We start from the raw sequence: 9,517 nt of genomic DNA on the forward strand, positions 1-9,517 counted from the left end.
CTAAAAAGAACCCTGAATACAGAAAGTGGCACTGCAACAGAGAGTATGTTGAGGGCAGAGATGACCGTGCTACAGAGCATGGACTTCGTGCTGTCCACCGTCTCAGCCTGAGAGCCCTCTGATGAAGGGTGGTGACTGGAAAGGCACTGATTGCAGGAAACTGAAGGTAATGTTAGCTCTTAGAAATGTCTAAAGCAAAGAGGGAAATGATGAAGGATTATAGGATATGATTATTGAATTACTGTCCAATCAACTAAAAACGATTGGCAAAGCACAAGGTCACCAAATAGAATGAAATCCTTGAAAATCTGGCAGTCCTGCCACACAAGCATCAATAATCTGCTCAAGTGTGACACCAAGTTCTCAAACTTTCTACCCAATGTCAAGGCATGTCTGGGGCTCCTTTCTCCCTGTGCTGGTGTGGAGGCTTGGGATCAGAATGAGTGAGCTGATGCCTCAGACCAAATGCTCCACAGCAGAGGAGAAGATGAAACGTGGAAAGCTTAAGCCAGGAATTGGGACCTTCTCATTTGCAGAAAAGCAGCTTGGACCAAGCCCAGCATCCGAATGTGCCTGTGGGTGCGGGTGTGTGTAACTTGCCTGTGCTATCCCTGGTTTTCTTTGTTGGTGCTCCTTTTGTGTGTGTGAGTGCAAGTGTGCACATGCCACAGTGTGCATGTGAACAGCCTCAGGTATTGGTCCTTGCCTTCCACTTTAAGGCAAGTTCTCTCATTTGAGGTCTCTATTGCTCCTGTCACTGCATTTGGAAGGTAGCCAATGACTTACCAGCTGTGCAGGATTCTCCCATCTCATCTCCCTTCTCACCATGGGCACACTGGCTTTAATGCTCACACTGCTACATTTGGCTTTCTGGGGGTTCTGAGATCTGAACTTAAACAAGTGCTTCGTCTTCCCAATCCCCTGTTGGCACTCTTGAACCGTGGTGAGAGCTACATGTGGAAGACAAGTTCTTACATCAGAGAGAAGCTTCTCTCTGTACACAGCGGCTACTGCAGAACCCTATGACGTGTGCTCTAATGTTCCGGGCAGGGTGGAAGGTTCTAGTTAACAGGTGGCAATTTCTGCATGGCTTTGCTGACTTGCTAGGCCCTAACAGCACCTTTTAGTAAGTCCTGTGCAAATCTGGCACATTCGGTCATCCTGTATGAGAGAATACAATTGTACCTAAAATATCAACTGATCCTACTAAGCTCTAGGCTCTTCCATGGCATCCTCAGACAGTGACAATCCTTCAGTGCCAAAATTTGAGGAATGGAAAATATCCATTTGCTTCTGAAATCACAATTCACATCTTTGAGAGTGAGTGTACAGTATTCGACTAAGAATAAATGGGCCATTACTTATGTCTGCATCTTCAATGGATTCCAGGACTCCAGCTTATGATAAGCTCAGGAAAGTAAACTGGTATAGCTTTGCATTGTCCTAACTGTGACCATATGCTGCATGTGTGTGATCTTAGACACCAGTCTGTGGCCATTTAAAATACAGGAAGTAACACTTTGTTTCATCTATATTTTTATTGGCTTTTTTTTTTTTGTTAGTTTTCTATTGTGCAAGTACAGGCAGTTTGGTACCATTATTAGGCTCATCCATGACCTATCCCCTCCCCTTTTATTGGCTTTTTGAAACAGGATTTTATTTACCCCAAGCTGGCCTTGAATCTAATCATGTGGCTGTCCTTCAACTCTTACAGTGGATTTTTGCCAAAAGACTAAGGAGCAATTGCTAGCTTTGAACTCCTGATCCACCTGCCTCCACATTCCAAGTGCTGGGACAGCAACAGTGCACCACCACCATACTTGACTCTACAAGAAGTGATTCTTGCTAGCCCTCTCCTGAGGTCAGACCCCACTCAAATGGCACTCAGTGTGGCCATCACATTGCAGGAGTCAATGACGATGACGTCTCGCCTGTTTGGAAAAGCATGACCCAGCGTGAAAGGGGAAGCCCACATAGGTTCCCAGTACAATGTCCACAGTTGTTCAGCCCACAAAAGAAATCCCAATGTAGGGAAAGCAGAGAGAGGTGGTAGCCTAATGCCAAAGCTGGCATGCAAGAGACAGATGACATTTGTTGAAGATTTCAAAGGACCTGAAAGTACAGTGCTTTTGATTACTTGGACAAAGACTTATGATTTCAGACTCAGCACAGGGTTCTGGCTCTGAGTGGAGGCTATGAAGCTCCCCACTGGCGCCTACTTGCCTGCAGGAAGGGGCTGCAGAGCACTTTGCACACGCTGAGGCAAGTTAGCTAGACTCCTTTAACACTCGTGCCCAATTCCATGAACTGATGCTCTCCTTCTGTCTGTCTGCCAAAGTGAGTTGCTTTGTATTTTGGTGAAGGAGTATGAGAAGTAGCTTGTCCCAGCCAAGCACCTCACAGATATTGGTGTTCTGATGTAGGCTGTGTTTGCATCTTGCTGGGTCTTGGCAGTCTGAGCTGCTCCCCACTCCAGACCCCTTCAAGGATGACAGCCAGTGTCAGATGTTTATGAAGGAAGAGGTGGCTAGGGCTTTACTACTTGAGTCAAACGGGGACAAAAGAACACTGTCAAAAGGCTTTGAGTTTCACAACTGCCTTTGGGCCAGACCTCAGACTCTACCTGTGGGCTGCCCATAGCTCCACAGGAAAAGTGATTGCCAAGATCCCTGTACCAAAGTTGTCCTAAGCCTCAATCAATTTCTTTTTTTTTTTTTAAATTGGGGGAATCTCACTCTAGCTCAGGCTGACCTGGAATTCACTATGTAGTCTCAGGGGGTCCTGAACTCATGGTGATACTCCTACCTCTGCCTCTCAAGTGCTAGGATTAAAGGTGTGTGCCACCACACCCAGCTTCAATCAATTTCTCTTGAAAATATTTTATTTATTTATCAATGAGAGAGCGGGGGACAGGTAGACAGAGAGAATGGGTGCACCAGGGCCTTCAGCCACTGCAAATAAACTCCAGATGCATGCACCCCTTTTAGCATCCAGCTTACATGGGTAGTGGGGAATCAAACCAGGGTTCTTAGGCTTCATAGGCAGGTGCCCTAACCACTGAACCATCTCTCCAGCCCTCAGTCAATTTTTTTTTCTCTCTCTCACTAATTCACTCTTTCTTTTTCCTTCTAGAAAGTCAAGTCCAGACAGGGTAATAAATAAATAAATAGAAACGAAAACTCTCAGCTCATTCTGGAGTCTGGGTTGTCCCAGCTCGAGTAACTAGAGACCTGGGTTCTAGCTTGTTTCTCTGTCATTACCGTGTGACTCTGCTCAAGTCACTGGAGGCACCTCAGTCTCTGCCCTAGAAAGCAGGGAAGCAGAGAAGAGAGGCCCGTTGGGCACCCTCCCCATGTGACCTCTCACTTGTGTCAGGGCTTCCTAAGCTTTCACACACATGACTGCCTTTCACCCACAAAAGCCTCAAGTGACCCCAGTAGATGAGTATATAAAAATGGGTGCACAAGTCAAACATGTGCTCATGATAAATCCTGAAGAAATTTACTTTAAAACAACCCCATGGGCTATGTATTTTGCTATTTATTAGAGACAAAAGAAAATGTGCATAATAATGATATATGCACACTTGTTAAAATCTAATACAATGCAATCTGGAGATATACAAACTTGATACATAGATGCTGAGTGGTGACACTGATAGGAAGCTATTGAGAGCCTTTGTTTTCTGTAAGCCATTATGTTTTTATAGGGACTTTAAGATTTGGTATATAGTAAAGACACTGCCATCCCGGGACCTGAGCTCTTGTTGGCAGAGCACAGCGTGGCAGCGTGTTCAGTTCAAAGTCCTCGTATTGTGTTCAGAACCACGACAGCGCTGAAGTCATGCAACAGAACCTGGGCTCACATTTCCAGAAACACCTCAGTTTTATTGTGTGTCTGCTTTTGACTTAATTTTTTGGTTACAGCAATTCAGAATCCTTTTACCATTGCCAAAATTTTCACAACCGCCACATTAAGTGTGGTAGCCATGACCCACAGTTTAAGAGACTTTAATGTATATATCTATGATATGACTTCATAGGCATAACTAACTAATCCTATACCCTCAACACACGTGCACACACACAGACATTGAGAATGAACACACACACACACACACACACAAATGCACACACAACATAGCTCAGCAACTGTCGACCTTACGCCCACAATTCTCCAAGGTATCTTTATCCATCTTACAAGACACTAGGACAGTTTCAGAAGAAGGGATTAGATGAATTCTCTGAAATTTTAGAATAGGTAACAGTCCATCCAGTACTTTCTCCTCCCTCTTCTCATGTGGGTCTCTTTGTCAGGTGTCACACCCTGGGCATCACTTACCTAATGAGAATAATTAGAGGATGCCCTGAGTAGAGTGGAGCACAGCACGGGTGAAGAATCAGTGTTCCTTCAGTTTCCAGTGAGAGGGAGGATGGCAGGGAATTAAGGATGCCTAGGCAAATGAGGGTTTTGGATTTGGTCTGTGCTGCAACCCACCATTTGAATTCCCTTCTCTCACATCCATTTCATGAGGCCTAATGTTGCTCTGTGTGAAGACAGCCAGCAGTCTCAGCTGAAGGCAGGAGACCCAGGGAGACAGGGCTGCATGAAGAGCATGGCTCTGAGTGACTCCCCAGCTACACTGCCTCAGCACCCACCATCTGACCACACCTCAGAAGCCACCAAGGCCCTGGCTCCACCTTCCCCTCCAGCTCTAGGCTCAAGCCTTCCTGGGTCATTTTCATTCTTTTTAAAAATTTTATTTATTTGAGAGGAGAAGAGAGAGAAGCAAAGAGAGAGAGAGACAGAGAGAGAGAATGGGCACACCAGGGCCTCCAGCCACTGCAAACAAGCTCCAGATGCATGTGTCACCTTGTGCATCTGGCTTTACGTGGGTACTAGGGCATTGAACCTGGGTCCTTTGGCTTTGCTGGCAAGTGCCTTAACTGCTGAGCCATTTCTTCATCCCCTTCATCTTCATTCTTTATGTTTCCCTAGACCCTTTTGTACGGGAACCTCCTCTAGGTGAAGCTAATCTGAAAGTAGTGAGTTATTTCAACTGACTGCTCAGTTAAGTTACAGACTGACACAGTCCCTTCTGGAGGAATGAAAGTTGAAAGATCAACAAGTCTGGGAAACTGAAATGTTAAAAGTCACATGACCACTTCTGAAAGTGATTGGAGCAATAACCTACAGTTGAGGGGTAGACTCTGACCAGTATTGTGCAGCATTTTCTCTGAATTGAAATTTTCTCTCCTGGGGGAGGAGGGAGGCTCAGGAGGTCAAAGAGTCTGGGAAAGCTGAAACTTGCAAAGATGTATGACCCCTCTCTAAGATTATATAAAAGGTAAATTATTTGTGGTGGGTGGGGAGGGGGCTCTTGGATCAGCCAAGGTGCCTGTGTGGTGGACAGTGAGCTCCAACGATGCAGCTTTTGTGAGTGGTCACCTATGCTGGGGTGGGCTTTTGGGTAATACAGCTGCCTTTGGTTCACTCAAAGCAGCCCCTCACCCTGCTCTGTATGTAACCCCCCAAAGACCCATTGGTTCACCAAAATTGTGCCGGTGCAATTGTGCTTTGGTCTTTTGGACATCTGTGCCCTATCTGGAGGGAATAGACATGTGTGTTCACATCTCCCCAGGGACAAATTTCACGTGTCATCCCTTCTGCCACAAGACCTTTGTACATGCTTTAGCCTGGATATGAAATCTACCCTTGGCACATGATTAACTTGCCAGTCCCTTTCAGTCTTACTTCAAGCATCACTACCCTACTCTGTCAGTTCTGTTCTATGTTCCTACTGTTCAGCATATAGATGTATGATTATTGTAAACTCAGCTACCCAGCAGGAAGATGCTGAGGACGGGAGGCTCTGTTTCTGTCTGTGTCAAGCACTGTGCCACGACTTAAGTGCTCAACAAACATATATAAATATATATTGAGGGATGGTCACTCTAGCCCACGCTGGCTTGGAATTCACTATGTAGCCTCAGGCTGGCTTCAAACTCAGTAATCCTCCTACTTTGGCCTCCCAAGTGCTGGGATTAAAGGTATGTGGCACCACACCCCACTCAACAAATATTTTTTAATGGGTGCTTAAGTAACATTACATTACAGGCATAATGTCTTGTTATAAACATACACAGCATAATTTAAAATAATAAACTAGGGGCTGGGGAAATATCACAAACAGTAAAGTGCTTGCCTAATTAGCCTGAGGACCCGAGTTCAAACCCCTGGGCCCATGTAAGATGCTTATAATCCCAGCTTGACGCAGCAGAGACAGGAGGATCCCCAGAGCTTGCTGGCTAGTCAATCTAGCCAACTTGGTAAGCTTCAGGCCAATGAAAGATCCTACCTCAAAAAAGGTGGAATGGGCTGGAGAGATGGCTCAGCAGCTAAGGTACTTGTTTGAAAAGCCTAGTGGCCTGGGTTCAATTCCCCAGTGCTCACATAAAACCAAATGCAAAAGTGGCACATATGTCTGGAGTTCATTTGTAGTGGCAAAAGACCCTGATGTGCTCGTTCTCTCTCTCCCCCCCTCCTCTCTCTCTCTCTCCCCTCCCTCTCTCCCTATCTCTCTCCTTACAAATAAATAAGAAAATTTTAAAGGTGGGTGGATTCAAGGAACCACCTCACAAGTTGTCCTCTGGCCTCCACACATACTAACAAACACAATAAACTATAATTAAAAGTATGCTCAGCATACTGAAAATAAGTGAAGGAGGCATGTCATGGAGTTGAAGTCTGATCACGCTTGTCATGAGCCATCAGGACAGCAGGCTACATGCCAGCTCTAGTGGCAGGTGAATGGTTAGAAGGTGACTCTGCCCTTGAGAGGCTCCAGGTCCAGTAGAGCCCCAGCAAGCAAGGGGGTCCCTTGGATAAGAGAAGGAGAGGAGAGGACGGGCTAGGAACAGACAACAAATTGAGCCATCATGACAGTGCTGTCATTGACAAGTGAGACAGCGCCTTGGGGCATCTCCAAAAAACCCAAGAAGTCACTGAATAGAAAATGACTGTTCTATACAGTGTAAGATTCTAATTAAATGCATGCTTGTTATATCTGATTATGCTGATGCAAATAAAAAAAGAAAGAAAAAAAAAGAATTGGCTGTTCAAGCCACAGACTCAGTGACAGAACGCATGACTGTCACCAGGCACCTGCATGATGACTCCTCTCACAGTGCCTGGTGAGGGGAGAAGTGCAGAGCAGGACACGGAGTGGGCCAGACAGATGGGAAGGGTGTGCGTTTATGCTTCCTTCAGAAAGCTCCTTGCGTTGCAGGGAGACTTCAGAATTTAAACACTCAGTAGAGAACAGCAAGGGAGTCCTGTCTGGAAGAGATGTTTAATGAGATCTGGAAGGAGAAAGGTCTGAACAAAAAAAAACAAAACAGAAGCCACAGGAACCCCAAAATCCCTACCAGTCCATGTCTACTGGCACAGCCTCCAGCAGCTGCTGATGCCAGGATCTCTGTGGCACCTGTCCTTCCAGAGTGACCTCCACCAGCTGGAGCCCCAAGAAACCTTCCATTGTGTCCATGTTCAATGAACACAGATAACTAAGAGGCCTCAGACACGTGAGCAAACTCTAATGTGAAAAAGACATGACACCAGCAGAACAAAGCCAGTTTTGGGGACAGAAAAATTAAGAGGAAGAAGCCCACCAGTTGAATCTCAGAGAGATATGGGAAGATATTTCACTCATAAGCACAAAAGAAGTTATTACTATGAATGAGAAATAATCACAGAATAGAACACTGACCAGTAGGGACTGGGGCACAGCTCAGTTGGTAGAGTACTTGCCCACTGCCTGCACAAACCAGACATGGTACGCACACTTACGACCCCAGCATAAGAGTAGAGGCAGAAGGATCAAAAGTTCAAGGTCATTTTCAGCTACATGAAGAGTACAAGGGAGCTAGAGAAATGGCTTAGTGGTTAAGGCACCTGCCTATGAAGCCAAAGGACCTAGATTTGATTCCCCAATATCCAGGTAAGCCAGCTGCACAAGGTGGTGCATGCATCTGGAGTTCATCTGCAGAGGCTAGAGGCCCTGGTACACCCATTCTCTCCCTCTCTGTCCCCCTCCCCTCTCTGCTTCTTTCTCTCTCTGACTCAAATAACTAACTAAATAAAATACTTTTGAAAAAAAAGAGTAGACGATATGCTTGAGCTATATAAGACCACATCTCATGGGAAAATTATATTCTTATAAATTATATTATTTGCCAATAATAATAATAAAAGCTGAAATTGAATCTGCCAAATCAGAGACAAGAAGTTCAGACAATAGGAGATAAACAAGATGGAGGAATACGTAATGGGAAGGGGTCAGCCACCACCCTTATTTCTATTACTCCATTTCTCTCTTCCTTTTCTACCCTTGGATGGCCTGTTGGGATGTCCATGCTACTGAGACCTACCTACAGCATTACAAGTGAACAGTCCTCCCAGAGGTGAGGTCCTGAGCAGGTGAGGACAAGTGATCCATGGCAAGGTGCACCACTGGGGACTTTCAGGACACAAGGCATTAATATAACATCCTGAAAGCTTCCTGATAGTTAACAATAGAAGGTCACCTATAAAGGAACAGGTCATAGGACACTTAGGGGACATTCCTTGTTGCACAGCCATGGAAGGACATGTTCAAATTCTGTGAAAATAAAAAGTAAACCTCAAATTTGAAATACAACCACCATTCTATGTCACACATGCAAAGATTCAGAAATACTCTCTTCTCTCCCTTTTCTTTTTACGTTTTTATTAGTGAATATTCATTTTTGATTCAATATTTTGACACTGTCATACATGTAATGATGCATTTTGATCACATTCACCCTCAAGCCCTTACCCTCTCTTGTCCTCAGCCCACTTCTGCTGACCCCTTTCCTCTTCCCAGCTAGTGCCCCTCCCACTTGCATGTCTTTCACATCTTTTTTCCATGACTAAGGAATTTCATCAGGGCTGCTCATGGCAGCTTAGGCACCTTACCGCCAGCTGCACCTCTGAAGAAAATGTCTCTGCCCTCCATTAGCCATTTACTGTGTGTAGTCTCAGAGAAGGGTGGGGGTCTCAAGAGGCCCTCCCCTCTCCATGACAGGATGTTGATGAGCCCAATTTTATATAGGTCTTACGCAGATAATCACAGCTGCTTTGACGTCAAGAGTACAACTGCATGTAATGCCTGGAAATCTGCCCTTCCTGCCGCTCATACAATCTTTCCCGCCTTCCTAAGGCTCCCTGAGCCTCAGAGGAGGGCTGTTATGGATGAGCCAGCCCTTTTCTTGTCCCAAGATGCATCCAAGCACATTTTAGAAAGAACACAGCAGTCTGGTAACAGTGGTCTATGGAGACCTCCGGGGCAGCTGGGCAGGAGGACGGAGGGAAGCTGGAAAGGAAAGGCAGTGCTCCAGGAGAGGACTTGGAGGGAAAGGATGCTCCACAAAGAGCTGGTTTAACAAAAAATAGAGGCATGAGAATGACTTCAACAGAATTCTCCAAAAATAAATCC

This window comes from Jaculus jaculus, chromosome 5 (genome assembly GCF_020740685.1).
Source record: "Jaculus jaculus isolate mJacJac1 chromosome 5, mJacJac1.mat.Y.cur, whole genome shotgun sequence".
Taxonomy (NCBI): Eukaryota; Metazoa; Chordata; class Mammalia; order Rodentia; family Dipodidae; genus Jaculus; species Jaculus jaculus.